At 41.4% G+C, this 27,910-nt stretch overlaps 1 long non-coding RNA gene and 12 other non-coding genes across 13 annotated transcripts; all 13 read right to left on the reverse strand.

Annotated features, from left to right (window-relative positions):
• Nucleotides 1-12,069: 12,069 nt before the first annotated feature.
• LOC144245604 (small nucleolar RNA SNORD113/SNORD114 family) lies at nt 12,070-12,145 on the reverse strand. Its single transcript, XR_013339329.1, has one exon. It is a non-coding gene; the product is annotated as a small nucleolar RNA SNORD113/SNORD114 family (small nucleolar RNA).
• Nucleotides 12,146-13,228: 1,083 nt separating this feature from the next.
• On the reverse strand, nt 13,229-13,303 carry LOC144245616 (small nucleolar RNA SNORD113/SNORD114 family). Its single transcript, XR_013339339.1, has one exon. It is a non-coding gene; the product is annotated as a small nucleolar RNA SNORD113/SNORD114 family (small nucleolar RNA).
• Nucleotides 13,304-14,229: 926 nt separating this feature from the next.
• Nucleotides 14,230-14,301, reverse strand: LOC144245610 (small nucleolar RNA SNORD113/SNORD114 family). The gene has a single exon (XR_013339335.1). It is a non-coding gene; the product is annotated as a small nucleolar RNA SNORD113/SNORD114 family (small nucleolar RNA).
• Nucleotides 14,302-16,306: 2,005 nt separating this feature from the next.
• On the reverse strand, nt 16,307-16,381 carry LOC144245592 (small nucleolar RNA SNORD113/SNORD114 family). The gene has a single exon (XR_013339320.1). It is a non-coding gene; the product is annotated as a small nucleolar RNA SNORD113/SNORD114 family (small nucleolar RNA).
• A 1,803-nt stretch (nt 16,382-18,184) lies between these two features.
• LOC144245639 (small nucleolar RNA SNORD113/SNORD114 family) lies at nt 18,185-18,257 on the reverse strand. Its single transcript, XR_013339360.1, has one exon. It is a non-coding gene; the product is annotated as a small nucleolar RNA SNORD113/SNORD114 family (small nucleolar RNA).
• Nucleotides 18,258-18,965: 708 nt separating this feature from the next.
• Nucleotides 18,966-19,037, reverse strand: LOC144245631 (small nucleolar RNA SNORD113/SNORD114 family). Its single transcript, XR_013339351.1, has one exon. It is a non-coding gene; the product is annotated as a small nucleolar RNA SNORD113/SNORD114 family (small nucleolar RNA).
• A 2,846-nt stretch (nt 19,038-21,883) lies between these two features.
• Nucleotides 21,884-21,958, reverse strand: LOC144245595 (small nucleolar RNA SNORD113/SNORD114 family). The gene has a single exon (XR_013339323.1). It is a non-coding gene; the product is annotated as a small nucleolar RNA SNORD113/SNORD114 family (small nucleolar RNA).
• Nucleotides 21,959-22,839: 881 nt separating this feature from the next.
• On the reverse strand, nt 22,840-22,911 carry LOC144245621 (small nucleolar RNA SNORD113/SNORD114 family). The gene has a single exon (XR_013339344.1). It is a non-coding gene; the product is annotated as a small nucleolar RNA SNORD113/SNORD114 family (small nucleolar RNA).
• Nucleotides 22,912-23,219: 308 nt separating this feature from the next.
• LOC144245489 (uncharacterized) lies at nt 23,220-26,570 on the reverse strand. Its single transcript, XR_013339267.1, has 4 exons — nt 26,492-26,570; nt 25,695-25,778; nt 24,733-24,802; nt 23,220-23,276 (listed from the first exon to the last, which is right to left on the reverse strand). It is a non-coding gene; the product is annotated as an uncharacterized LOC144245489 (long non-coding RNA).
• LOC144245593 (small nucleolar RNA SNORD113/SNORD114 family) lies at nt 23,771-23,844 on the reverse strand. The gene has a single exon (XR_013339321.1). It is a non-coding gene; the product is annotated as a small nucleolar RNA SNORD113/SNORD114 family (small nucleolar RNA).
• Nucleotides 24,318-24,392, reverse strand: LOC144245649 (small nucleolar RNA SNORD113/SNORD114 family). The gene has a single exon (XR_013339370.1). It is a non-coding gene; the product is annotated as a small nucleolar RNA SNORD113/SNORD114 family (small nucleolar RNA).
• On the reverse strand, nt 25,283-25,354 carry LOC144245633 (small nucleolar RNA SNORD113/SNORD114 family). The gene has a single exon (XR_013339353.1). It is a non-coding gene; the product is annotated as a small nucleolar RNA SNORD113/SNORD114 family (small nucleolar RNA).
• Nucleotides 26,571-26,946: 376 nt separating the features above from the next.
• LOC144245642 (small nucleolar RNA SNORD113/SNORD114 family) lies at nt 26,947-27,021 on the reverse strand. Its single transcript, XR_013339362.1, has one exon. It is a non-coding gene; the product is annotated as a small nucleolar RNA SNORD113/SNORD114 family (small nucleolar RNA).
• Nucleotides 27,022-27,910: the final 889 nt, after the last annotated feature.

Genomic DNA, 27,910 nt, shown 5'->3' on the forward strand with positions numbered 1-27,910 from the left:
TAGGTTGAAAAAATTAGGCTGACAATAAGGAGCCCAATTAAAAATATACATACCTCATGTGTGTGTACAAAAAGGTGTGCGTGCACACACACGCACACACATTTATGGAATTTACAGCCATAAACAAAAGACCAGAGGAGGGTGAATAAAATCCCGGCAATGTTCATCTTTGAGTGACTGGGATGAGGGGGGAGTCCTATTTTTCATTTTATTTGTTTTTGGGATTTTACAAGCTTTTATGATAAACATGTATTTCATTTTTAATGAGGAAAAAACGCTAGTTTTTGGAATTATTATGTACAGTAAATTTTAGTTATTAGCTTCGTGTCTTTTACGGGGAAAATTCACACGGCTGCATTGCTTATTCTAACTCCCATTACAGTAATGAGTTAACAAAATGCAATTTTATGCATAATTTTTAAAAGGAGACTCATTGTTGCCAGGAGTGTGAAGATAAACAGAAGTCCCAGCTCAGGCTGCCAAAAAGGACTCTGGTGCCTGTCAGCTGTGACGTGAACAAGGTCCCTACCGCTTGGGTAGGACCAGGGGTGAGGGAGAGCTCTCTGGGGTCAAGCCCCCGCTGGCCTCACCCCCCTGTTCACACTCTCCCTGGTGGCCCCATGGGCAACTTCCGGGTGTGGCTTATCCCGCCAGCCTGAGGTGGGTGGTGCGTGCATTCGGGGCCCTCTGAGGCCCGTCGTACGTGTCCCAGCCATCTTTGGTCACCTGTAGTCTTTATATCACCTGGATCGCATGTGGCCCTTAGTCACAGGCACATACGGCTCGTAGAGGACAAGCAGGAAAAGCAGAACTCACCCAGCGAAGCAGGGGCTCCCCCATCAGAGGCGTCCTCGGGGAAAACGCGAGTCAGGACACCACACCTCCAGGGCTCCCTGCGGAACGACCTACCAAGACAAGAAGGCCAAGTCACAAGACCAGATCCACCTTGAGTGATGAGCGTGTCTGACTCACATGGGTCACTCGCAAACACTCCATGGGGCAAGGTGGGGGGTGGGGGGGCTACTCTGGGAGCGGCATTGCCAGCACAAGGGACATGGGGCTGGACAGAGCCAGCCGCTGCCCTCCGGATTCCCAGAATTCCATGGGGAGTGGCCAGTTATGGAATCAGACATGGGAGTTCCAAGTGGCAGGTGGTGAGCACCTCTGGGTAGGGAAACCCTCTCACAGCGACAGAGCTGCAGGGAAGGGCGGACTGACATCAGAAGAAAACTCAGGCTGGAGCACGGAGAGGGAGGAGGGGTCGACGAGCACTAGGCGTCTCGAGGCTGCCCAGCGAATCTGACTCCTGTCTACTGCGTTATTGCTGCTCTTAAATACCAAATATTTAATTATATACTAAATACTAAGTAATACACTACCATCCTCTGTGACCCGAAGTACTGCTAGGACTAAACTGATTACAGTCTTTATTCCATTGACACCAGTGATTGAAAGGTCCATGAAAGGCTTTTATTATCTTCATTCAGCCTTTGAAGGATTTAATGTCCATCCATAAACCCTGCGTAGCTCCAACCCAGAGCCAGACACTGACTTATCCGTCCCCCTCCCCCACCGTGCTGGGGGACATTCCTAGAGCCCCATGGCCATGCAGAACCCCCACCAGCCCTGACCTCATGGGCTGAGACCCACCTCTGGCTATGCCTGGGCCCTGGATTTGGAGCCCTGTTTGGGCCATTCCTGGCCACTCTCCCTGCTGGGACAGGGAGAGTCTCAAGGACAGACGGATGCCCTCCCAAATTGAGGCTCTTCCTGAGATCACAGCAGGGGGCAAGTGAGCACCCAGAGGGCTCTGGGGAAGGGGGCAGTCTCCTGTGGGCCGAGGGTGGCCCCGCACCCACCCAGTCCCTGGGCCAGCCAGGCCAGGCCAGGCCTGAGCTCTGAGCTTTGCAGCCCAGATGTTCTAAGTATTGTGAAGTGTGCTGTTTGCAGCAATTGTCAGGAACAGGAAAGGAGTTTTCCAGATGCTTCCTTATAGGGCTTTTACAAACCGTGGCAGAATTGGTAGACGTAGCCATAAAAGTTTAAGTTCCTTAGTCTTGATGAGCAAACCACGGACACGGGCCACCACACCCTCAGGACCCAAGCCCCTCGCACGAAGGTCAGTGCCGTCGGCCTCCCAGATGGGAACGACAAACATCCGGGTTCTGTGCTCAAGGCACCCCTCGGCTGTGCCTCCCCGCCCTGCACATCCCAGGGAGGAATCTAGGGACACGCCCTGGACTTGGGGACTGAGCTGCGCTCACTGTACTCATCAGCCTCAGTTTCCTTCTCTCCAGTGGGAGGGAATGGCTGGGCGGGGGAGGGAGGCAGGGGGCTGAGGATGTGCCCTGTGCAGCACCAGGGGTCTCAGTGAGGTGCAAATGTAACAGCTCTGGGAGACAGGGGAGGCGGTAAGACAGGAGCGGCCCCCCTGGGGGCTACGCAGAGGCAGGCTGGGGGGGTCCTATAGGGCCCCTCCCTCCCTTGTTGCTCCAATAGCTGCCCAGTGCTTCTAGCTCACAAAACCCTTTGTGCCCGCTGCACCCCGGAGAACGGCCACCCTGCAGCGAGGCCTCAGCTTCCGGCCAACGCTAGCCCCTACCATCCCCCACTCCGCCTTGCCTTCCCCCCAGTAGGGATCCAAGCTCGCACAGGGCACAGTTCCGGAGAAGGGTGCCCTGGAGAAGAAACCAGGACACCCACAATGTGAAGGGCTCAGGCCAGAGGGTCCCGGGCTGCTTCCAAGGAAATGCTACCCACCTTGGGTGACCTCCCCTGCACTTCAAGGATGGCTTTCCCAAGGCTGATGAGCGCCCACCAGCTGCATAAACAGCCAAACCCAGGAATGTGGGCCCCCAGCTCACCAGGGTACTAAATATTTGGACAGGCGGCCAGCGGAGCCATGGGATGGGGGTGCTGGGGGGAGGAGGGACGGGCAGACACTGTGTATAGCAAGGATGGGCAATTACAGGAAGGGCGGGGACACGGAGCCTCAGGGAAGCAGCAAGTGACCCCGGGGGCCCAGGGGATTGGACGAATGCCCCTTTAAGGAGTCTGAACTCTGGCCTGGGGGCTCCCCAGAGAACCCCATGGAGGGGGCCCATCAGAAAACGGGGCCAGAATCCCCACAGGGCCCAGGGGCGGTGGAGGGGCGGGGCCAGCTGAGGAAAGAGAGACCACAGCAGGGACAAGTGTGCCCAGGCCTGCCCGCGTCCCCTCTGGGCAGCTGCCAGCAGCCCCGGCTGGGGGGGCCACCAGCTCCTGCTGTCCCCGGAACATCTGCTGGGGACAGGGTCGGGCCCCTGCAGGACTGTCTTTTATTTTATCATGCTGATCTGAGGAAAGAGAAAGTATAACAAATCGGCCCCAAGGTGACCAGTAAGGTCAGGGGCCTGGAAGACAGAGGGAAGGAGGGCTGGGACCAGAGTCCATGGGAGAACTATCTTTTCCCTTCCCCCGCCCCCACAGGCAAAATGGAAACGGTGCAGACCCCCACATCCTCCCTCTCCCGTGGTTACAGATGGGGACACTGAGGCTGGGCAGCAGTTGGCTCCAACTCAAGTCTCAGATGGAGGGAAGAGGGAAACGTCACCCTTCCTGAAGGTGCCTGGTGGCCGTTGAGGCCCAGTGAGCAGGGAGGAGGGCCAGCGGAGAGGCAGGGGCAGCGCCCGCAGGTTTGGGGGGCACGGCAGGCGGCCAGCCACTCTGAAGCCCAGCTCCAGTGGGAGCTCCCCTGGCTCCCTGCTGGGTCTGCCTGCCAGACCACGTGCAGACCCCCCACCTGCATACACACCTCCCCAGGCACAGCCCCCCAGGGACATAGCACCCCCCCGGGGCACAGCCCGCTGCAAGATTTCTGCCGAGTAAACGAATGAAACTTACTTCCCTGTTGCAGATGCCGAGCACGAAGCCTGAGGGCTCCGCTGACTTCCAAGGCACACACTGCTCTTTCCTGGCAAAAAAGGAAAAAAAAAAGTCAAAAGAGAACGAGAGACCATGAATCTCCCTGTCCTAGGGGGCAGTCCAAGGTCTGAGTTCACTCACAGCTCAGCGGGCCGTGGGGCAGCCAGCCAGTCACAAGGGCTCAAACACTGAGGACTGTTCTCTGGGACTACATGTCCCTCCGCCCACAAGACCCAGCCTGCGGCCCCTGTGACCCCGGGGTGCCAGCCTCAGCCACCACTCTGGGAGGCAGGAGCCCCCTCAGAAGTCTGGGAGGAGCCCTGACCACAGAGTCGGGCCCCGCTGCCCTCCCCAGGTCTCGGCTTCTTTGTCCCCACAATGAGGCACTGATGTCACCTGTCTCTGGATGAAACAGGGAAACCTTTGGCTGTGCCTGGGGACAACAGGCATACTGTAGTTACTACTCTTTCTCCCCAGGCTCCGGGGGCACCCCCAAGGGGAAGGGTGAGCCCTAAGCTGGGCCTGCCCCTACGCATTGCAGCCTCAGCTAGTGCCACACACTTGTCCCATCCATTCTGGGACCAAGTCAGACTCCACTCTGGCTCCGGGAGGCTTTGAGGCCTCCGCGCAGAGCTTGGAGGAAGGCTGACGGGGGTGGGGGTGGGGGTGGCTGAGCTCACTCCACTTTCACAGAGAAGCAAAACCGAACTGCGGGATTCTGTCTTGCAAACCATCAGCCTCGGTGACAGCTGACGGTGTGTTTTCAATTGCTGCTTCTCTTCTCTGCGAGGAGGCCCCAGCGACTCCCACCAACCAGCCTCAGCTCTGGCCAGTGGCCACAGGGTTTCAAATTTTGAAACGGGTCTTTTGCAAAATGTTCGGTTTTCAAGCCCTGGTCTGATTGCCCACATCCTGGCCAAACTTCCTGGGGGAGAGAGATTTATTTAAGAAGGAATAAAATCTCTGTGTTCATGTCCTTGAGTGAAAACACGCTCCGTCCCAGGCAATTGCGAGGATTAAGGTTACATATCTCCTAATGAGTCGCAGACAAAAAGGAAAGTGGAATGGGCTGGAGGAGGGGGGCAGGCCTCAGGCATGAGGAGGTGTGAATCCCCAGGGCCAAGGACCCCGGTTCTCTTCCAGGGAGCGGATCTGCCCACCCAGAGTGACCTCCCAATCATTCTTTTGTGTGGTCCGAGATATCCCAGACCAAGCACGGTCGGGCTGGAAAGCCAGACACTTAAACCAAGCACAGGAGACGTTTCTGAAGGGAGGTCAAGTTCATGGCCATCCAACAGTTCCAAATGTGGGGTGACTCGACCCACCAGGGGGAAGCAGGCTGTCCAGCTTTCGAGCAGCATGAGGAGAGGGTCAGAGTGAGAGCGTGGGCAAAAGCACAGAGACGTGGACACGCAGACTTAGGGAGGGTCCGCAGGGTGACACACGGGGTCAGGAGCATAAGGCGGGAGCCAGGGAGAGAGGCCGAGTCATGAAGATCGTGAGTGGGAAGCAAGGAGCTTTGGCTTCCCTCTGGGGCTTCCAGAACTCACAAGAGGGCTTTAGGGAGCATGGGACTCCTCATGCATCCTAGAAAAATCTAGAAAGATTGTATTGACTGCAGTAAGGAGAAAAAAACTGAAGGAAGGGCAAATAGACCAATCGAGAGGCTGACCCAGCCCCACATGACGGAAGTCTTGACCTGCGTGGTGGCCTCCTGGCCTCTCTGGAGACAGAGAAAGGGGCAGGCCGGAAGCCGGAAGCCGAGGGAGGGCGGCATCCGTGAAGGTGACTGAAACGAGGCATGCTGACTGCCAGGGTCACTATAGAACATCACAGTGATGCTCACGACAGCGGTTTCGTTCCAAGAAACTCAGAATGGAATGTGGTGAAGGGAGACAAGGTCAAGATGTATCCCACTGTACCCTTAGCCTGTCATCTGGCAGCGCCTCAGAACAACCTGGAAGTTGATGGGGAAGAGCACACCCTGACCCTTCCTTAACAAGCACAGGGCCCGCACGACGTGCAATGTTTGGTTGCCCCTGTCCAGGTCATGACCAAGCAGCTGCTGCACAAGCCCCAAAGTCCACTCATCCCTCTTTCCTCCAAGGATGTCTGAGGACCTGACTGCAGGGACCCACAGCCATCCACCAGCTCTGACCGTGGCCATGGCCTTGTCCTTTCAGAGTGGCCCCCAAACACAGGAAAGAAGCAGAGGGAGCTTGTCGTGAGGGCCAGAGCAGCCCAGGGGGCAGGTCAGCACAGCCCGTGGCACCCTGGGCTCCACAGAGCTCATCATGAGGGCGATTAAATGATTCTGCTGTGAAAATTTGTTGAAAATCTATCTCCCACTCTAGACTGGATGCTCCATGAGGGCAGACATAGGATATGGCCTGCTTCTTACTACTTATACCTAGCCTCTGGCACCACGGAAAGAGCCCAATATTGTTTTTGGATAAATGAAAGAACTGATGATTAGCTCACCAAACATTTTGTAAAGCCCAGACTTCCTGGTGGGCTGCCTGACCTCAAGGAGTTCATCCCCTTCAGGGGAAACCAGTAGGTCATAACTACACCAGAACACAGGCTCTGCCGGCGGTGTGGGGATGGATGCGTGAGCAGTACAGGGTGAATCTGGACGACGGGACATGAGGAGCCAGGAAGGAAGACAAGGGGCTATGCGGTGCGAGGCAGGTGACAGGTGTGTCAGGCGTGGCACAAAGCTGAGCAACCACGGAAAGCACAGAATAGAGTCAACTAGAAATGGCTGAACACTGTGAGGTCCAAAGACCTCATTTACCCAACAATCCTGGGGAATGTGAGAACCTAAGTCCTGTCTCCCGCATCCATACACACTTGCCAGTAATGCCTTGGATTCTAGCCAAAGGCCACTGATGTTCATGCTATCATCCGCCCTCAGCATGCAGGGGGCCCGGAGAGGCTCGACGTTGCCCACATGGGAGATAACCAACCCAGAAGACTCAAAATTAGGGTCCCAGATATAGACGGGGGTCTACTTTGGGGATCTGAAGTAAAAAGGTCAATGATTTGAGCTGAAACCAGATCTTCAGGAGGGAGAAGGCTGTATTCCAAGCCAAATGACTGTTCCATCACTAAGTCCAAAGGAAGGACACAAATCCAGGGGTGAGAGATGGAATCCAGGGTCAGGAACAGGGAAGACAGGAGAGGAAAGGTAATGGTCAGTATCAGCCACAGAATATAAAATTACAACACATAATTGCAGGAGGGAAGAATGATGCAGTACAGGAATGGCGGGGGGGGTCTTGGGCAAATACCCACATAGGGCGAAGATGTTGCCAACTTACTCTTCTCATCATCTGTCCCTGGCAGAACGGCATGTTATGCTGCCTTAAAGGTGCATGGTTTGGGTCCATCCCATCCAAACTGGCATTGTTCTAGAACTTCGTTGAACTCGCCATTCTTCTGGGACAGGGGAATTTGCATATTACTTGGGTGTCATTTCGAGTAAGCACAAGTGAAACCATCAATTACAGCTACTTCAGGTAATTTGTGAAGCATCTATTTCCCCCCAGGTCCCACAGGATGGGCGTTCTAACAAGCTCCTATTAGTCAAGGTTAATTCCCATAACAACTGTTATGTTCATGGAACAGACGAAGCCGAGGCTAGAGGTCCAGAGGCACCTCACATCTAACCCACAACAACCACCAGAAGAACTTGGTTCCCTTAAAGGCAAAGAGCAGGCCCACTTGCTGGAGACATAAAAACAAGACCAGGTTATTTTTGATCTCCTGTCTTGGCAGAGGCAAGGGCGGCTTTCGGGAAGACCCAGGGCTTCCATTTCACCATGCCAAGCCGATATTGCCCAAGGATGGGCCAGGGTCCAGGGCAGTCAGAACTGCCAGTATCCTGTCTCTCTGTCTGGCACCGAACACTAGGAGCTGGGCTCAAGGGAGAATCTGGACTTGCATCGGAGAATGCCACAGACCATCTGGCCCAGCACACCTCCCCGCAGGGCAGTACACAGACCGTTCTGAGAAGGGCCAGCCCAGTTCCACAAAAGCACATGTATTTTTAGCTGTTCATTAATTCATTCAGCAATAATTTACCGGGCGCCTCCCAGGCTCAGGGCTGCTCAGGCCCTGGGGATGCAGAGCGGAATTTGACCCGGTTCCTGGCTCTCCGGCAGGGCACGCTGGCTTGGTGATGACATGTAAACAAATACCATGATAGAGTAGAATGGGTGCTCCGGGTGAGCTATTTACAAAGTGGCGTGAGGTCGGGGTGTGGCTAGCTCTCTCGGGAGCAGTCAGGGAAGGGATCCCAGGGTGACCTCATTCACTCGTTGCCTCACACATGGATCACTGACTCACTCACCCATTGATTGACCCATTTGCTTATTCGCTCATTCAGAGCAGTTAAGCTGTTCTTGGACTGCACTCCCATTCATTGACTCATTTACTCACTCACTAATTCGTTGTTCTATTCACTCACCCTACTATATGCATCCCTCCATACACTGGCCTATTCATCTGCTCATTAATTTGTTTCATTCATGAACTTATTTATTTACTTTTCCACTTTTTCCTTCTTTCATCGATGTATTAATTTCTTCACTCACTCAGTTTTTGGCTTGTTAACCAATTAATTCATTTGGTTGCTCATTCACTCATTGACTCGCTGGTTCATTCATTCCCTCATTGCTAATTAACTTCCAATCCTCCAGTAATTCACAAACTCATTCAGGGACTCAGTTATTTATTCTTTCATCCACTTGTGCCCCCATCTTTCACTTGTTGACTCCATGAGCTACTAGTCTTTCATTCATTCACCCCCTGACTTATTTATTCGTCATTCTCCTTTTGACATGTTTACTTAAACATCATCTCATCCACTCATTGATTCACTAATTAATTCATCACGCATTTCTGCACGTATCCATTTGGCGAAGTGGACGTGTCAACTCACCGTCAGTTTGTTAACACATGTGCGTACTCCTCGACGTTTTCATCAGTATGCTTTCCTTTGTTTGCTCAAAGACTCATTCATTCACTAACTCATTGCTTCATCCAGTCATTTATCATTCATGCAATTTGTCATTCAACGAAGGTCTATGACTTGTGAGCTAGACTTAATGGGCAGAGCAGTGGACAAGGGTTTAGGACTCCTAACTTTATGGAGCTCACAGCCTAGCGAGATTTTCATTGGCTTAGGTGTCATCACCTTTGTAAAGCATCTGATACTTAAGATTGAGCGAAGGGTCCATCTTCTATGCTTCCGGAAAGTCCATCTACTTGCCCCATTATATTGAACTGTTGCATTTTATGAGTTGGTCTCTACCTAATCCCCAAGAGCAACATGATAGCTGGAACTAGACTGAACTACGACCAACACAGAGACTCACATAGATTTGGGTCAATGATGAGCTGAAATTAACACCTCATCAGTTACTTTAGCACTCTCTTGGACACGAAGTGGCAAAACATTTTAGAATAGGGAATTCTTGGGGCGCCTGGGTGGCTCAGTCGGTTACGTGTCCAATTTAGGCTCAGGTCATAATCTCACGGTTTGTGGGTTGGAACCCCGTGTCCAGCTCTATGCTGACAGCTCGGAGCCTGGAGTCTGCTTTGGATTCTGTGTCTCCCTCTCTCTTCTCCTCCTCCACTCATTCTCTGTCTCTCTCTGTCTCTCTCTGTCTCAAAAATAAAGAAAGGTTAGAAAAATTTTTTTAAATAGAATAGGGAATTCCTGCCACCACCTCCAAATAAATGAGGTCATAAGTATTTGTACCTGAGATAGAGGAAAGAAATAATCCGGCTAAGTAGCAGGCAAAAATACCTCAATTATTTCAGGACAGCAGGCAGAGCAGTACTGCATACTACGCATTACTAAGACAAGGATGGAAAAGGTAAATGTTTTATTTCATAAATGTCAATGGTGCAAAACTATAATGACCTTAATCCTTCTCTTTCAAATCACATTTTCATCACGGGTCCAGGATTTTGCTTCCTTCAGTCTAGATTTTCAAAGACTGATTTACTAAACAGCTACAGCAGCAGCCACAATAATATTAACATCCATGAACCCACCAAAGTACAAGAATGAAAACTGGGAATATTTTAACAACTGTGCCTGTCCTCATTATACACAGAGGGGAAGATTAAATCTTTTCCATTAAATAGGTCTCAGAGAAGCAAAATTGGGTTGATCCTAATTCTTGTTTCATAAAATTTTATCACTGGGACACCCTTTGCCCCTTTAATTTTCTTTATATACGGATTTTTCCTTATTATTTTAGACAGTTACTCCTTTTCAAAAGTAAAGTCAACAGCGAAGGATTTATTTCCAAACAAGAGGGGAAATTTCTACAAGGATGTCTCTTTACGTACTCCTAAAACCAAGTGCTGAAATCATTGACCCAAATGAAACAAATCTTTGTCTTGGGAATACTCCCATGATTTGTCAAGAGTAACCACCGTAATTTCACTAGCGGATTTACATTTAACCTGCTTAATTATTTGTTATTTTAATAAAATTTTAAAAAACAATGAAAACACAGCCAGTGCAAGGACAAGATCTTTGACTATGACTAGAATGTGTCTATAATCTTCTTAATCTGAGATGGAGCAGTCCACCTACGTTTTGAATGGAAATTTTTTCCATTCAAACGAATAAAGCACGACCTTGTCAGGACAAATTCTTATCATCAGTCCATGCAAAGTCTTCTTTGATTTCATGTTATGATTGTCTACGGCCATACCACCCTAAACGCGTCCGATCTCGTCTGATTTCATGTTAAGATTGCACGAAGCCATTTATTTTTTTTTAAATAATATAAGTCATCATCCATAAACGAAATGACCAAGCCAAGAATAAAAACTTAATCTACTAATTACCCTAATCTATTTATTTATTTATGTATATCCAAGTTAGTTAGCATACAGTGCAATAATGATTTCAGGAATAGATTCCAGTGATTCATCCCCGATGTATAACACCCAGTGCTCATCCCCACAAGTTATATTCCATACTTTTTAATCACACAGACAACTCTAAATACTCTATACAGACAATCCCAACAAAGACAAGAATTTGGAGTATTACTCACATTGAACCATCAAGGTCTTGACCATTACAGAATGATTATCATCTCAAGTGTGTCCATTCCATAGAGTGGAAAGTAGATGGGGAAAAAAAGGAAAACGAACATGAATTCTTTTATTTTATTTTTTTAAGTTTTTATTTAAATTCCAGTTAATTAACATACTGTGTAATATTAGTTTCAGGTGTACAATATTGTGATTCAAAACCTCTATACAGATGTCTAGACATGTATTTACGTATTTTTCATCATCCTTGACTCTTACACCACCAGGCACTATCAATGGTCCAACTTTGTGAATTCTTTTCATTTATATTTTGTCTATTGATTTACTCATTAATTTACTACTTACTCGTGAAGAAACATGCATGAATTCAAAATTAAAAATAAAAACAGAATAAGAGCCCTGATATCCCTAATATCTACCTATGAAATCACTTCCACAGACATTAGCTCTGTGTCTTCATTGCCCTTTGGGTTTCACATATGGACATCTCAACATAATGCTTTGCACCATTCCCATGTTTATTCCTGGATCATGTACGGCCTTGTTTGATCATATTTCCTACTTCCTAAAAATGCACTGACCACTCTTAAATTGCCCAAACCAAGACAAGAACTTTGAATGTTACTCACACACACGGGTCTCCATGCTCCAAAGGCAACTATTGAGTCCGAGGCCATGGCAGAATGCCAAAATTGGCAAGGCAGTGCCCATTCTGAGGAGTATAAGAGCAAGGAGAAAATAAAGTTTGAGATCTTCTACCCATCAGTCCTTTGTATTCCACCTTTCGTTCCCTCAGGCATTTAGTATTTATTAATTTATGGTGTATCTGCTTACTTTTCTCTGTATTACCCATTCCAGACTATACTAATAGTATTGCTTTCTTTACTACATCTTTTCATAATTTGGAAAACACCTCACTCTTTCATCGTTAATCATTTAAACATCTTTAGTGATCCTTCCATTGATTCTTTTATGTTGATTTAATCATAATCCATGAGCCATAAAATTAGAAGCAAAAGATTCTTACGTATCTCTCACATAGTATAGAATAGTATAGACTAGATTTCTATTGTATTAGTGTTGGACCTCAGAGTTCCAGACATGTAGTAGTCATCATCCATGACTCATACCGCCACCAGTAGTCATCATTGATCCAGACATTAATTCATCAAGTCACTAATAATAATAAATACCTAAAGTCATAAAATATGATAATATGATCCTTAAATATCTGTCTATAGAATTATTACTCATGGAAATACATCTCTTTTGTTGTTTTATTTCAATGTTGCATTTAAGGAGTAATCAAGACAATGTTTCATATCAACCCCATATTTATAATGGGGTCATTGTCAATCTACCGAAATCATATTTCATATTTTTAAAATGATACAATGAATGCCTGAGTGCCTTAAAAAACAAAAAAGACTGAAAACCAAGACAACAGCCTTGACTATTACTTACATTGGTCTCCATGCTCGTAACGCAGAGACATAACTATGGAACTCCTGATCATGGAAGATGCTTACACCAGCTTGAGGGTGTCCATTCTAAGGAGTACAGAGCAGAGGAGGTGATAAAAAAAAGATTGAGACATTATCTCCATTGGTCTTTGTAGTCAATCATTTGGGTGGTTATTTGGGATATCATTTTACCTTCTCTTAAGTAAACAATATCAGTCTTGTCTCTGACATAGAATGTGAACCGTGACTATCAGTAACACCGCCTTTATCATCCTTAAAAAGCAACACCTTGGGGCGCCTGGGTGGCTTAGTCGGTTAAGCGTCCGACTTTCGCTTAGGTCATGATCTCGCGGTTCGTGGATTCAAGCCCCGCGTCGGGCTCTGTGCTGACTGCCAGCTCAGAGTCTGGAGCCTGTTTCAGTCTGTGACTCCCTCTCTCTGACCCTCCCCTGCTCACGCTGTCTTTCTCTCTCTCTCCTAGAAATAAATAAAAATATTAAAAAAAAAAAAAAGCAACACCTTTATGCCACTTATTTCCTAGTGAATATCAGAGTTTTTAAGATATATCAACAATATGTCTTGCCTTAGCATATATTTTTATATGGGACAATGTTTAATCTTATTCATACTTATATATTTTTTGGTTTGGCCATTGGTCCAATTATAATAATAGTTTGAAAATGCAGGAATCCAAAGATCAAAATAAAATCATTGTTTACTTCCAACATCTGTTTATAGAATTATTTCAAGAGAAAATGGACCATATTTCTTTTGTGTTGGACCTCAGAGTTCCAGACATGTAGTATTCATGGTATATGACTCATACACCACTGGCCGTCATCATTGATCCAAGATTAGGCCACGTCCTCTTCTCTCAATTCTACAATATTTATTGATTAACTCATTAATTCACTAATTGTACTTTTAAACACTATGACTCACAAAAACTGAAAAGAGGTCTGATATCCTTAATCTGTATACAGAATTGGTCTCATATATCAATATACGTCTTTCATTAGTATCTTCAGTTTTTCATATATGCATCCATCAATATAATGCTTCATATCTACCCTGGGTTTATCACTAGGCTACACGTGGCCTTATCTGATTGTATTTCAAACTCTGTTACACAGTGAATACACTTAAACAAAAAAACCCAAACTAAGAGAAGAACTTTGATTATTACTTACACTGGTCTCCATGCTTCCAGCAAACAGATGCAGCCAGGAGTTCAAGGCCATGGAAGATGCTTACATCAGCTCAATGGAGTCCATTCTGAGGAGTACAGACCAGAACAGATGACCAAAAAAATTATGCCTTCTCTCCACTGATACTTGTTTTTCATCTTTAATTCAGATAGTCATTTATGCGATCATTAATTTCAAGTATATTTATTTTATTTCCTCTTAAGAAAACAATTTTGAACTCTCCACAAACCCAGACTATAAACACTGTCTACAATTTATAATGTCTATATTATCCCTAACATAAGAGGTCACAGTCAAATACCCTTATTTGTCCTTGGACTTCAGTGTTTTCAAATATATATTAATAAGCATTTCTTGTTTGATCACATATTTTTATAATTGGTCCCTGCTTCACATCATTTCTCTTTTTCTATTTCTCTCTTTCTTTTTTGCTTTCAATTCATTTATCCAATAATAGTAATGGAATGAAAAACCGTGAACACAAAGACCAAAAAAAAGTCTTTGTGTATCCCTGACATCTGTATGTAGAATCCTTTAAAACAAAAGGAATGGACTAGATTTCTTTTCTGTTGGACCTCAGAGTTCCGGACACATATTCATCATATATGACTCCTATGCCACCAGTGGTCATCATTGATCCATTACTGTCCCTCTTTTTCTTCATTTATATTTATTCACTGTTCATTAATTCACTAATAATAATTTGTAATCATTTTGATTCACAAAAACCCAAGAAGAGTTTTTATGTCCCTAATCTGTATAGAGAATAATTCTTACATCAATCTCTTTCAGTAATTAACCTCAGTTTTCTGTACGTGCAGTTATCAATATAACACACCATCTCAGTCTCGCACTTATCCTTACTCCACAGCTGGCCATCTTCTTAATAATATGGTGAACACTCTTAGACAAGTCATCCAACCCAAGACACTCTGACTATTACTCACGCTGGTCTCCATGCTCCTAACACACATATGCAACCGCAGAGTTCATGACCTTGGAAGATATTAAATCAGCTCAAGTGTGTCCTCTCTGAAAAGTACAGAGCAGAACAGGTGATTAGTTAAAAACAAAAGAAGAGGGGCGCCTGGGTGGCCCAGTTGGTTGAGCCTCCGACTTCAGCTCAAGTCACGATTTCATGGTTTGTGGGTTCAAGCCCCACATCAGGCTCTGTGCTGACAGCTAGCTCAGAGCCTGGAGTCTGTTTCGGATTCTGTATCTCTCTATCTCTCTCCGACCCTCCCCTACCCACGTTGTCTCTCTCTCTCTCTCAGAAACAAATAAAAACATTTAAAAAAGAACAAAAAATAAAACAGATCTTATCTCCACTGACCCTTGATTTCTGCATTTCAGTTACTCATTGATACGTTTATTAATTTTTCATAAATATTTTTTTTCTCTTAACAAGAGGAATAATCTCAACCTTGGGTATGATTGAGAACAGTAAAATTGACTCTTACTAAACAATGTCTACATCATCTTAAACCAGAGATAACATTTTTAATCCATTCATTTCTTTATGAACATCAGTGTTCACAATTTTTATTAATAATAATTTTTGCCTCACCACATGTTTATTATTGAAAATCACTTTATCCTCTTCTTCCTTATATATTTATATTTGGTTAATGGTTCTACCATTGATTCATTAGTAATAGTGAATCTAAATCTATGACTCTACAATAAAGTACCTGATATCTGCATATTCTTGACATTTGTCTATTGGATTATTTCAAACAGGAAATAGACTACGTATACCAGTCATCATTGCTGGTCCATGCTAGACCCTCACTCTCTTTATTTGTTTTACATTTGTGCTCAATTAAATCATTAATTTATAGACATTAATAAAAAACACATTATTCAAGAAAACATGAGCACAAGATCCTTGAATATCCGTAATGCTGTTCTATAGAACCCTTTCCCATATACACTCTATTTTTTGCATTTGTTTCATTAATCAACAATAAGAATATTTCCTATTAAATCTATGATTGTGCCTTGAATAACTTTTTTTATTATGTTTAATACTTTTTAACAACACTGGGAATACTCTTAAGCAAATGATTAAAATCAAGCTAATATCTTTGACTATTACTCACCTTGTTCTCTTTCTTGACAGAGATAACATAATTTTAAGCATGGCAGAAGCTAAAATCAGCTTAGTACATCCATCTGCAGAGTACCAAGAAGACACCATGATTTTTAAAAAATGAGACATTCTCCCCATTGACCCACAATTTTCATCTTTCATATGCTTAGTCATGTAAGTGTTTATTAATTTATGGTAATGCTTATTTTCCTCTCAATACAACAAACCTCAAACTCGCAACTGGCTCAGAGCGATACTGACTACTACCTGTCGCCACCTATGTCACGCTTCTTCAAAGATGTAATACACTCGGTCCATTTATTATCCATTCTGGTGAATAAGTGTTCATTTTCCTGACTATATATTTTAGTAATGAACAATGCTTCACCCTCTTCATCTTTATTCATTTCTACACTTGCAAATGTAGTCTTGTCATTGATTCTTTTCTAATCATATTTTAAAATGCATGAACACAAAGACCAAGAAAAAGATCACAGGAGAATGCTGAAATCTGCATTCTTAAAAGAGTATGAACGGATTCGAGTCTTTTTGTGTTAAACCTCAGAGTTGTAGACACGTAGGATTCATTGCATGTAACTCAAGAGCTGCCCATGATCATCACTGGAACATGGTTGCCCATCTTCATTCTCGTCTACATTTGTTTATTAATTAATTATCACTACTCTACAGCTGGCCATCTTCTTAATAATATGGTGAATACTCTTAGACAAGCCATCCAAACCAAGAATAAGAATTCCACAGAAGAATAAGCTACTTGAATATGCCACAACACCTACCCATAGAATCATTCACAGAAACTAACTCTATTTCATTTAACTGAACTCAATGTTCCATTTATGAATTAAGTGATATAATGCTTCATATCAATCTGATGCTGAACACCACTACAGTTGGCCTTCTTTGATTATATTCAATACTTTCTAATAATGCAGTGATAAACTATACAAATGATCCCTGAAAGTATAGAATAATAATGCTATCACAGTGATTAATTTAATAATAATAGTGAATATTTTTTTAAAAGACATCACTCAAACTAAGTCAAGAGATTTCAAGAACTCACATTGCTCTACATGCTCCTGCCACAAAGTTATGACCAGTTCGTGACCTTGGCAGAGTCCTTAAATCAGGTGGACTCTGTCCATTCTGAGGAGTATAGAGCATCATAGCAGATGATTTAAAGAAAATGAGAAATTCTCTCCACTGTTCCTTGCTTTTTACCTTCATTTGGTTAGTCATTTTGGCAAACATTATCTGCATTATGTTTGTTTACTTGTCTCATAAGAAAATGACCAACTTTGAACTTGAGACTGACCCAAAGCATAAACATTTTCTATAATTTATATTATCTGTATCACCATTAGCCAAGAAGGAAACAGTCATGTACCATTTATTTCGATTCAAATTTCAGTGTTCTCAACTTATATAAAAGTACTTTTGTCTTGTCACATATGTTTACAATTTTATAATCGGGAACCTTGTTCTTTATGTATTTATTGTATAATTATGTGAGGCCCCTTTATCTTCATTTATTTCTAAATTTGTATCAAATTAAATCATTAACTCACTGATAATAATAAAATATATATGATTCACAAAAACACAAGAATAAGATCCTTGAATATCCCATTCCTTAACTTAACTTCAATGGAAATGTTTCTCAATACATTGTATCTTTTTCATTAAGTGTCTACAATGTTACACATTATCAATTACTCAGTATTTCCTATCACATTAATCAATGGGCCATATATAGCATTTTAATTTCTATTTAACACTTTAAGATAACACACTGAATACTTTACACAAATTACTGAAATCAAGACAAAACTTTGTCTATTAGTCTGCTTTGCTGTCTTTCTGAAAACGGAAGTAATATAACAATTTTGATGATGGAAGAAGGCTTAAATCAGCTTGTTGTTTCTGAAGAGTATCGAGCAGAAAAGATGATTAAAAAAAATTGAGACATTCTTTCCACTGATCTGTAATTTCCATACTCTGTGTACATTGTAATTTAGGTATTTATTAATTTATAGTAAAATTTATTTATTTTTCTCTCGACACAATAAGCATCAAATTCACAGCTGACTCAGGGTAATACTAACTACTACTTACCACTGCCTATGTCACCCTTACTCAAAGATGTAGTACACTTAGCCTATTTATTATCCATTCCAGTGTATATAAATATTCATTTTCCTGAATATATATTTTTGTAATGAACAATGCTTCACCCTCTTCATCTTTATTCATTTATACATTTGCTAATTTATTCTGCCCTTGACACTTTCGTAGTTACAGTTTTATAATTCATGAACACAAAGATTACTAAACAAAAGATTACTGGATACTCCTGACCTCTGCCTATAGTACCACTGAAAATATAGGGAATAGACTAGATTCCTCTTGTGGTGGCCCTCAGTGTTCCACACTCATTATTCATCCTCGATGACTCATACACCACCAGTCATCTTCATTGGTCCATGATTGGCTGTCTTTCTGTCCACTCTCATCTACATTTCTTTATTGACTAATTCATTAATGAATAAATATGCATAAATCACACCAAAAATTAAGATCTTTCAATATCCCTAACATTCATCAATAATATCATATATAAACAGACTAATCTTTGGTATTAACTGAACTTAACGTTTGTTTTTTTATGGCTTAATCATTTTACTATTTCATATCAATCTGATATTGCACATTAGCATGGTTGGCCTTCTTTGAACCACTTATACCAAGACAAGAATTTTGACTACTACTCACATTGATCTCCATGCTCCCAACACATAGATGCAAACATTGTGACTGTGGTTGAATCCTTAGATCAGCTCAAATGTGTCCTTTTTGAGAGGAAAGAGCAGAGCAGATGATAAAAAATTAAGACATTTATCCATTGATCCATAGATTATACCATTCATTTATATGGTCATTCAGGTATTTATTATGTTAATAGAATTCTTCTTAAAACATCAAATGTCAAATTTCAAAGTGACTCACACAATAACTGACTGTTACTTATAATGTTCTATTACCATCCTTGCATCAAAGACAAAACACACTTGACAAAATGGTCCATTTACTATCCGTTCCAAATCATAATGATGCTATTTTCCTTTGTACCTTCCTGATATCCAGTTTAAAAGGTCAGTTCAAATAGAGGTACTGAACTAGATTTCTTTCATGTGGGACCTCAGAGTTCCAGAAACGTATTCATCATACATGACTCATACACCATCACTGATCATCATCAATTCAATATTGTCCCTTCTATTCTTCATTTATTTCAATGAGTTTATTGATTACAGAATTATTTCACAAATAACAATTTTAAATGCTGTCATTCATAAAAACCCAAGAAGAGTCTTTACGTCTGTAGTCTACATACAGAATTATTCTCACATCCATATATTTCCCATTATTACCTATTTCCTGTATACATATTAAACACAATAATGTTAACTATATCCCATTTTTATCACTGAGATACAGTTATATTCTTTAAAAATACTTTTCATCTTTATACAAATAATCTTAAAATAGAACACTGAAACCAAGACAATAACCTCAACTGTCACTCACATTAATTTCTGCCCTCCTATTACAGAGAGGCAACCGTAGAGCTCTTGACCATGGAAGATGCAAACTCAGCTCAAATGCATTGTTCTGAGGAACACAGAACAGAGTAATGGTAATAAATAAATAAATGGGGACACCTGGGTGGCTTAGTCGGTTAAGCGTCCGACTTTCGCTTAGGTCATGATCTCGCGGTTCGTGGGTTCAGGCCCCGCGTCGGGCTCTGTGCTGACTGCCAGCTCAGGGCCTGGAGCCTGTTTCAGAGTCTCTGTCTCCCTCTCTCTCTGACCCTTCCCTGCTCACACTCTCTCTCTCGCCTAGAAATAAATAAAACATTAAAAAAATATATAAATAAATAAATGTATGAAAAAATAAATAAATAAATAAATTGAGACCTAATCACCACTAATCCTTGCTTATTGAATTTTATTAATTAGGTTTTTATTACTTCTTCTTAATATGTATTTTTTATCCTAACAAACGAAAAACTCACCCTAAAGACTGACCTGGAAACATAAAACTCACTCTTCCTCATCAGTGTCTAAATGATCTTTAGCCATTTGATCCATTAATTTCTTTTATTTAAATTTTCTAAATTATGTTTATCTATTTTGAGAGAAAGACAGAGTGCGAGCGGGGAGGGGCGGGGAGAGAGGGAGACAGATCCAGAAACAGGCTCCAGGCTCTGAGCTATCAGTGCGGAGCCTGACTCGGGGCTTGAACCCACAAGTGGGAGATCATGACCTGTGCTGAAAGTCAGACGCTCAACCGACTGAGCCCTTCAGGCGCCTCTGACCCATTAATAATAATTAATGATCCATTAATTTCTTAATGGGTATCAATAGTTTTAAAATTATTAATGATATCTTTTGCCTCACCACATGTATTCATAAGTGGACCGTGCTTCACTTTCCTCTTAATATATTCATTTATATTTCTTTAATAGTTCTATCATTATTCCATTAATAATAACTAATCTATGTTGAAATCAATACAAGAAAAGGATCTTTGTATATTACATGGAACCAATTTCAACAGAGGAAGGAGAGTGATTATGTCCCACAGGAGACTTGAGTTTCAGACACATATTTTCATCATTCTTGACTCCTATGTTTCCAACCCATCATCACTGGTCTCTGACTGAGTCTATTTTCCTTTGTTCATGTCTACATTTGTATCAATTAAATTATGAATTCATTAATAATAATAAAAATAATACATGGTTCATAAAAACCCAAGAACAGATTCTTGAATATCCATAACATCAGTTTACAGAATCATTTCCCACGTAGACTATACCTCTTTCATTAACAGATCTCCATCCGGGGGCGCCTGGGTGGCTTAGTCGGTTAAGCGTCCGACTTTCGCTTAGGTCATGATCTCGCGGTTCGTGGGTTCGAGCCCCGCGTCGGGCTCTGTGCTGACTGCCAGCTCAGAGCCTGGAGCCTGTTTCAGTCTGTGACTCCCTCTCTCTCTGACCCTCGCCTGCGCACGCTGTCTCTCTCTCTCTCCTAGAAATAAATAAAACATTAAAAAAAAAATTAAAAAAAAATAGACCTCCATCCTGTACATTAAAAATCAACATAATGTTTCCTATCATATGTATCATTAGGTCATCATAAACTTTTAAGCTCTTTTAGTAATTTTTAATAATCCCATAAATACCCTTAAACAAATGACCAAATCCAAGATGGCAACTTTGACCATGACTCACATTGGTCTCTTTCTATACACAGAGGCATCATGACTATTTTGATGACTGCAGATGCTGAAATCGGTTCCAGCATCCATTCTGAAGAGTACAAGCAGATTAAAATGTTGAGATTTTCTCTCCATTGATTCATAGTTTCCACTATTTGTTCGCATAGTCATCTGGACATGTACTAATTAAAGATAGTATTTATTTTTCCCTTAATAAATGTCAAAGTTTTAACTAACTCAATAGGTAACTATTATCACTGCCTGTCATTCTCACTCAGGACATCTACATCTTTGATCATTGTATTTTCCATTCCAATTATACTTGCTTATTATATATTTTAACAATAAACAGTATTTAACCCTCTCCATATTTGTTCATCTACATTTTTATGTATCCTACTATTGATTTTTTTACTGAAGTACAGTCAACACACAATGTTACTTTAGTTTCAGGCATACAACATAGTGACTCAATAACTTTATATAACTCTGTATACATGACACTACGCTCATCACAATAGGAGCTGCCATCTGTCCCCATAGAATGCTATTACAATACCACTGACTGTGTTCCCTACACTGTACCTCCCGGGACTTATTCATTCCATAAATGGAAACCTGTACCTCCCTCTCCCCCTCACCCATTTAGCCCCTTCTCTCAGCTCCCTCCCCTCTAGCAACCACCAGTTTGCTCTCTATATTTCCACCATTGATTTTTTAAATACTTTTAAATATTCATGGACACAAAGAACATGATCCTCGCATATGGCTGACGTCTCTCTATAGGATCAGTTCAAATGGGGACAAAGAACTAGATTTCATTTGTGTTGGCCCTCAGAGTTCCAGACCTGCAGTGTCGATCATCCAAGATTCTTATGCCTCCCCCTCCCATCATTTATCCAGGTATGTCCTTGATTATCGTCAATCCTGTCCACATGTTATTAATTCATCAATTCACTGCTGCCAATAAAAGAAGTACCTAGGGGGTCAAAAAAATGGAAACAATACCCTTGAATATCTCTAGTATCTGTCTATAGAATTGCTTCATGCAGTCCTATATCTTTCATCAATGCTCTCAAAATTTCCTACAAACACTAATTAACATAATGCTTCTTATTAAGATCATTTTTCTTTTTAACATGTTTGGAAATTACTGATCATATGTCACACTTTTTAAGAATGTGAAGACATTTTTTTTAAACCACAAAATGAAGAAACGAATTTTGACAATTACTCTCACTTTGCTCTGTGCTCCTCAGCCATAGATGCAACCACAGGGCTCGTGACTATGGGAGAATGTTTAAATCAGCCGAGGGGGGCCATTCTAAGGAGGACAAGGCAGAGCAGAGGATACAAAGATTGAGACCATGTGTTCATTCATCCCTGTGTTCCATCTTTCCTTCAGTCATGTAGGTAGGTAGTGATTTGGGATAACGTATACTTTATTTTTCTTAAGTGAATGAACGATATTGATCTTGTCCCCAACAGAAAACTATTACTTCTGAATATAGAATTGTCAAAAAATAGATGTGAATGTATCTTTCATAATAGATCTTTGTTTTCAATATGTAGGAATAGCATTTCTTGCCAAGCCACACATTCTATTAACTGGATAAAGTTTCACTACCTCTGTCTTTATATATGTGCTTATTGATTATTTAATTGAACTAATTAAAATGATATAAATGCATGAATGTAAAGGCCAAGACAAGATTGTATGTATTCCTGATGTGTGTCTATAGGATCCCTTGAAACAGGGGCAATGGACCAGAATTTATCCGTGTTGGACCTCAGAGTTCCAGATACATCTTCATCATATATGACTCAAACACCATCAGTTGTCATCATCGATCTAATATTGTCCCTATTCATTCATTTCTACGGTGCTTATTGGCTAATTCATTAATTCACTAATTATTTTGAAACCCAGTTATCACTAAAAACAGCCCTGAAATCCCTCTTCTGTATATACAAACTTTCCCACGTCTATATATGGCTTTCTTTAAATATCCTATGTTTTTACATTTCATATCATTTCAATACTTATCCACAGGGCTACAGCTGACCATCTTTATTCAATATGCCACTTTTAAAAGACACAGTGAACAACACCCTACCCCAAAAAAATCACTGAAACCCACAGAAGAACTCTGACTCTTACGCACATTGGTCTCTCTGCCACCAGGTCTTGCTACTTAAGTCAGGTCAAGTATGTCCATTCTGAGAAGAACAAAGCACAGCAGATTAAAAAAAAAAAAAAAGTTAATTCTTATTCCCATTGATCCTTGATTTCCACCTTTTTTACCCACTCACTTAGGAATTTATAAATTATTCCTTGTATAAATACTTTTATCTCAACAGAATGAACAGGAGCAAACTTGAACCAAACCCACAAGAAAAAAATTGGCTCGGAACTATCTGTGTTAATGTGATCCTTAGTCAAATAGGTAAAAGTCCTGATCCACTTATTCCTTAATGAGTTTCATTCAGTGTTTTCAATTGTGTTGATTAATATCACACACCTGTTCACATACATTCATATTTTAACAATGCTTCACCCTTTCTTCTTGATTTATTACGTGCATTTCTTTTATGGTCCAAGTATTAGTCCAGTAACAATAATAAATCGAAATCTATAAGCCCAATTCCTATATTGGGCATATTCCTAACATCCATCTATAAGATTAAATAAACAGAATACACTAGGTATTATACTAGACCTTGACATCCAGACACATAATATTCATGGCCCATGACTCATCCACCACCATTCACCATCACTGGTTCATCATTAGGCCTCTTTCTTGTGATTCTCATAAACATTTGCTTATGGCTTCACAAAACTAATAAATACACAGCATTCAAAATAAAGAAAGATCCTCAATAGCCTTAATATCTATCCTTACACTCTTTTCCAGAGACTAACTCTGTTTCAAAACTGACCTCATTATTTACATTTAGGGATTCATCACCTTAATGTACCATATCAATTTGATATTTTACACGGGTGTATTTTGCCTCCTATGCTTATATCTGGAACAACACAGTGAACGCCCTTAAACAAACCACCGAAGCTCAAGCATTGACATCTCTCACACTGATCTCCGATGTTCTTAACAACATGGATGGACTCAACTAGAGAGCACGTGACCTTGGAAGAGGCTTACGTCAGCTCAAGAGGGTCCATTCTGAGGAGTACAGATCAGAGCAGATAATCATAAAGTGAGGCACTCTTTGGATGGAAAAAACATTTCTTTTCTGCTGGACCTCAGGGTTCTGGAAACACACCATTCATCATGCACGACTCATACGCTGCCAGTTATCATCCCTTATCGAAAGAAGCCACGTCTCTTCACTTATTTTTACATTGTTTCTTGATTAATTCATCAATTCACTAATTATAATTTTGAAACTAGTATTAAAAAAAAAGGCCTCGCTACCCCTCGTATATGACTAGAATCATTCTCACAACAAAAGAACTCTGTCACTATCTTCAGCTTCACATGTATGAATTAATCAAAATAATAGTTCATATTAATCCCATAATTGTTACTAAGATACAGTTCATATTCTTTGATTACATTTCATACCTTTTTCCGATACAGTGAATATTCTTAAACAAAATACCAGAACAAAGGTAAGAACTTGGATAATTACTCACATTCTCCAGACTCACCTGTAACAGAACCACAATCCTAGATAGAGCTCATGATCAGGGAGGAATCCTTAAATCAGGTCTAGCTTGTCTGTTATGAAGACAGGGCAGATGATACAAACATGAGACATTCTCTCCAGAGATTGTTGCTTTTCACTTTTCTCTTAGCAAAGCACTTAGATCATCACTAATTTGGTATAAATATCTTTTTCTCTTAGGAAAACAAACAACTGTGATTTTACCGCTGACCCAGAATCTGAATATTGTCTAGGACTTATATGATCTATGGCACCCTTAGTCACCCCAGGAAAAGTCACGTACCATTTACTTCCTATGCAGGGTTTTCACAGTGCATTAATAGTATTTCTTGCATAATCACAGATTTTTATAATTGGACAATGCATTACTGCATTCATATTAATTTATATATTTATGGATTCTCTCATTTATCCAATTATAATAATAGCATGAAAATGCATGAACTGTGAGACCAAAACCAACATCTTTATATATTCCTGACATGTGTCGAGAAGATCGCTTCACAATATGGATATGGACTGGATCTCTTCTGTTGGACCTCAGAGTTCCAGACACTTGTTTATCACAAACAATTCATGCACCGCCAATGGTCATCATCGATCCAAAATTGTCCCTCTTTTCCTTCATTCATTTCAATTTTTTACTGATTAAATTATTAATTCACCACTAACAATTTCTAAACACTGCAATTCACCAAACTCCAAGGAGAATGATTATATTCCTAATCTGTATATAGATACTCCCATATCAATGTATCTCTCTCATTAATATTCCTCAGCTTTCCACATGTGGATTAATTAATACAATTTTGCTATAGCCCATATTTATCACTGAGATAACTGCCTTCTTTAATTATGTTTTGTTTATGTACCTTTAAGTAGTGCGGTGAATGATCTTTAAAAAACAAAACCCATTTAACCAAGAAAAGAACAACTGTTACTCACATGCCTCTGCGTCCTCCAACTATACAGAGTCCACCACAGAGCTTGTGCCCGTGAAGATATGAAATCAGCCCAAGTGCATCTATTCTGAGGACAGAGCAGAGCAAGTGATAAAAATAATGGAGACTGAATTGCCATTGATGCTTGCCTTTTATTTCCTAGACTCAGGATTTAGATATTTCATTTTTATCTTTATATATAAAATATATATTTTAGGGGCTCCTGGGCAGCTCAGTTGGTTAAGTGCCCAACTTCAGCTCAGGACATGATCTCACAGTTCGCGAGTTCAAGCCTCACGTCAGGCTCTGTGCTGACAGATGGAGCCTGGAGCCTGCTTCAGATTCTGTGTCTCCCTCTCTCTCTGTCCCTCCCCCACTCATTCTGTGTCTCTCAAAATGAATAAACATTAAATTAATCTAGAATTTCAGACTTGTAGTATTCATTGTGTATGACTAATATGCCACTAGTCATCCACGCCTCTTTCCTTTCTTTCTCAAAAACATTTGTGCATTGAGTGATTCACTAATAAAGAAATAAACAAAATAAGAATAAGATCCTTCAATTCCCCTCCCATCCATCTGTAGAATCATCTCCACAGAGAGCACTCCGTTACTACTAGCTGACCTCAGCGTTACATGTATAGATGGGTCAACATAACGCTTCATATCAACCTAGAGATACACAGGCGTATTGTATCTTCCTTGATAAATTTTTAAAGAATGCTTTTGGATACTTTTGAATAATACAGTAAATACCCTTAAATGAGTGACTCAAACCAAGACAAGAACCCTATTACTCACTCATGTGGTCTCCAGGCTCCTATGATATAGATGCAACCTGAGGGCTCGTGACCTTGAAGAATGTTACGATCACCTTGAGCGCATCCATTCTAAGGAGTGTAGAGCAGAGCAGATGATAAAACATGAGACCTTCTGCCATTTACCCTTGATTTACATCTTTCCTTTAGGCAGGCATTTAAGCAATCATCATTTGGAGTCTATTTCACTTCTCTCCTTAGAAAATGAACTACTTTGAACTTTCCAAAGAGGTTACATTCATGAACCATTTGTTTCTCTTTGGGCCTTAGTGTTTCCCAATATATTCATAGTATTTCTCATCTCCCACGTATTTTTTAAGTGAACAAGCTTTCTACAATTCAGCGTTTTCAAATATGCATTTCCACACTGATAGTTCAATGATCCAATTGTCATAAACAACGGAAATGCATGAAGAGAAGAACCACCGCTCTCTTGTTCTGGACCTCAGAGTTCCTCCAGTTAGGTATTCGTCGCATGAGGCTCATACGCCATCAGTGGTCATCATCGATCCAGTAATGTCCCTCTTTCTCTCCATCCATTTGTTTGTTTAATGATTAAATTAATTCCCTACTAACAATTTCGAAACACTGTGATTCACCAAACCCCAAGGAGAATTATTATATTCCTGATCTGTACATAGATTATTCCCACATCAATGTATCTCTTGCATTAATTATCCTCAGTTTTCCACATGTGCGTTAATTAATACAATTTTCCTATAGCCCATATTTATCACTGAGATAACTGCCTTCGTTAATTATATTTTGTCCTTTTAAATAGTACAGTGAATTATCTTTACAAAATCCCACTTAACCAAGGAAGAACTTCAACTGTTACTCACATTCCTCTGCGTCCTCCAACTATACAGAGTCTAGCACAGAGCTTGTGCCCGTGAACATATGAAATCAGCCCAAGTGCACCTATTCTGAGGACAGAGCAGAGCAAGTGATGAAAATAATGGAGACTGAATTGCCGTTGATCCTTGCTTTTTATTTCCTAGACTCAGGATGTAGATATTTCATTTTATCTTTCTATACAATATATATACTTTAGAGGGCCCTAGGTGGATCAATTGGTTGAGCATCTTACTTCAGCTCAGGTCACGATCTCATAGTTCATGACTTCAAGACTTGTCTTGGGCTCTGGGCAAACAGCTTGGAGCCTGGACCGTCTTTGGATTCTGTGTCTCCCTCCCTCTCTTCCCCATCCCTGCTTGTGTGTCACAGGCTCTCTCTCTCAAAAGTAAATAAACATTTATAAATAAATAAATAAATAAATATTTTATATGTAAATGAAATTTTCTATATTATACATAAATATATAATAAAATGTATATAAAGTACATAACTATATAAATATAGAGAATACATAAATAGTAAATATTTTTAAATATGGATAAAA

Source organism: Crocuta crocuta, unplaced genomic scaffold, assembly GCF_008692635.1.
Source record: "Crocuta crocuta isolate KB4526 unplaced genomic scaffold, BGI_CrCroc_1.0 scaffold299, whole genome shotgun sequence".
Taxonomy (NCBI): Eukaryota; Metazoa; Chordata; class Mammalia; order Carnivora; family Hyaenidae; genus Crocuta; species Crocuta crocuta.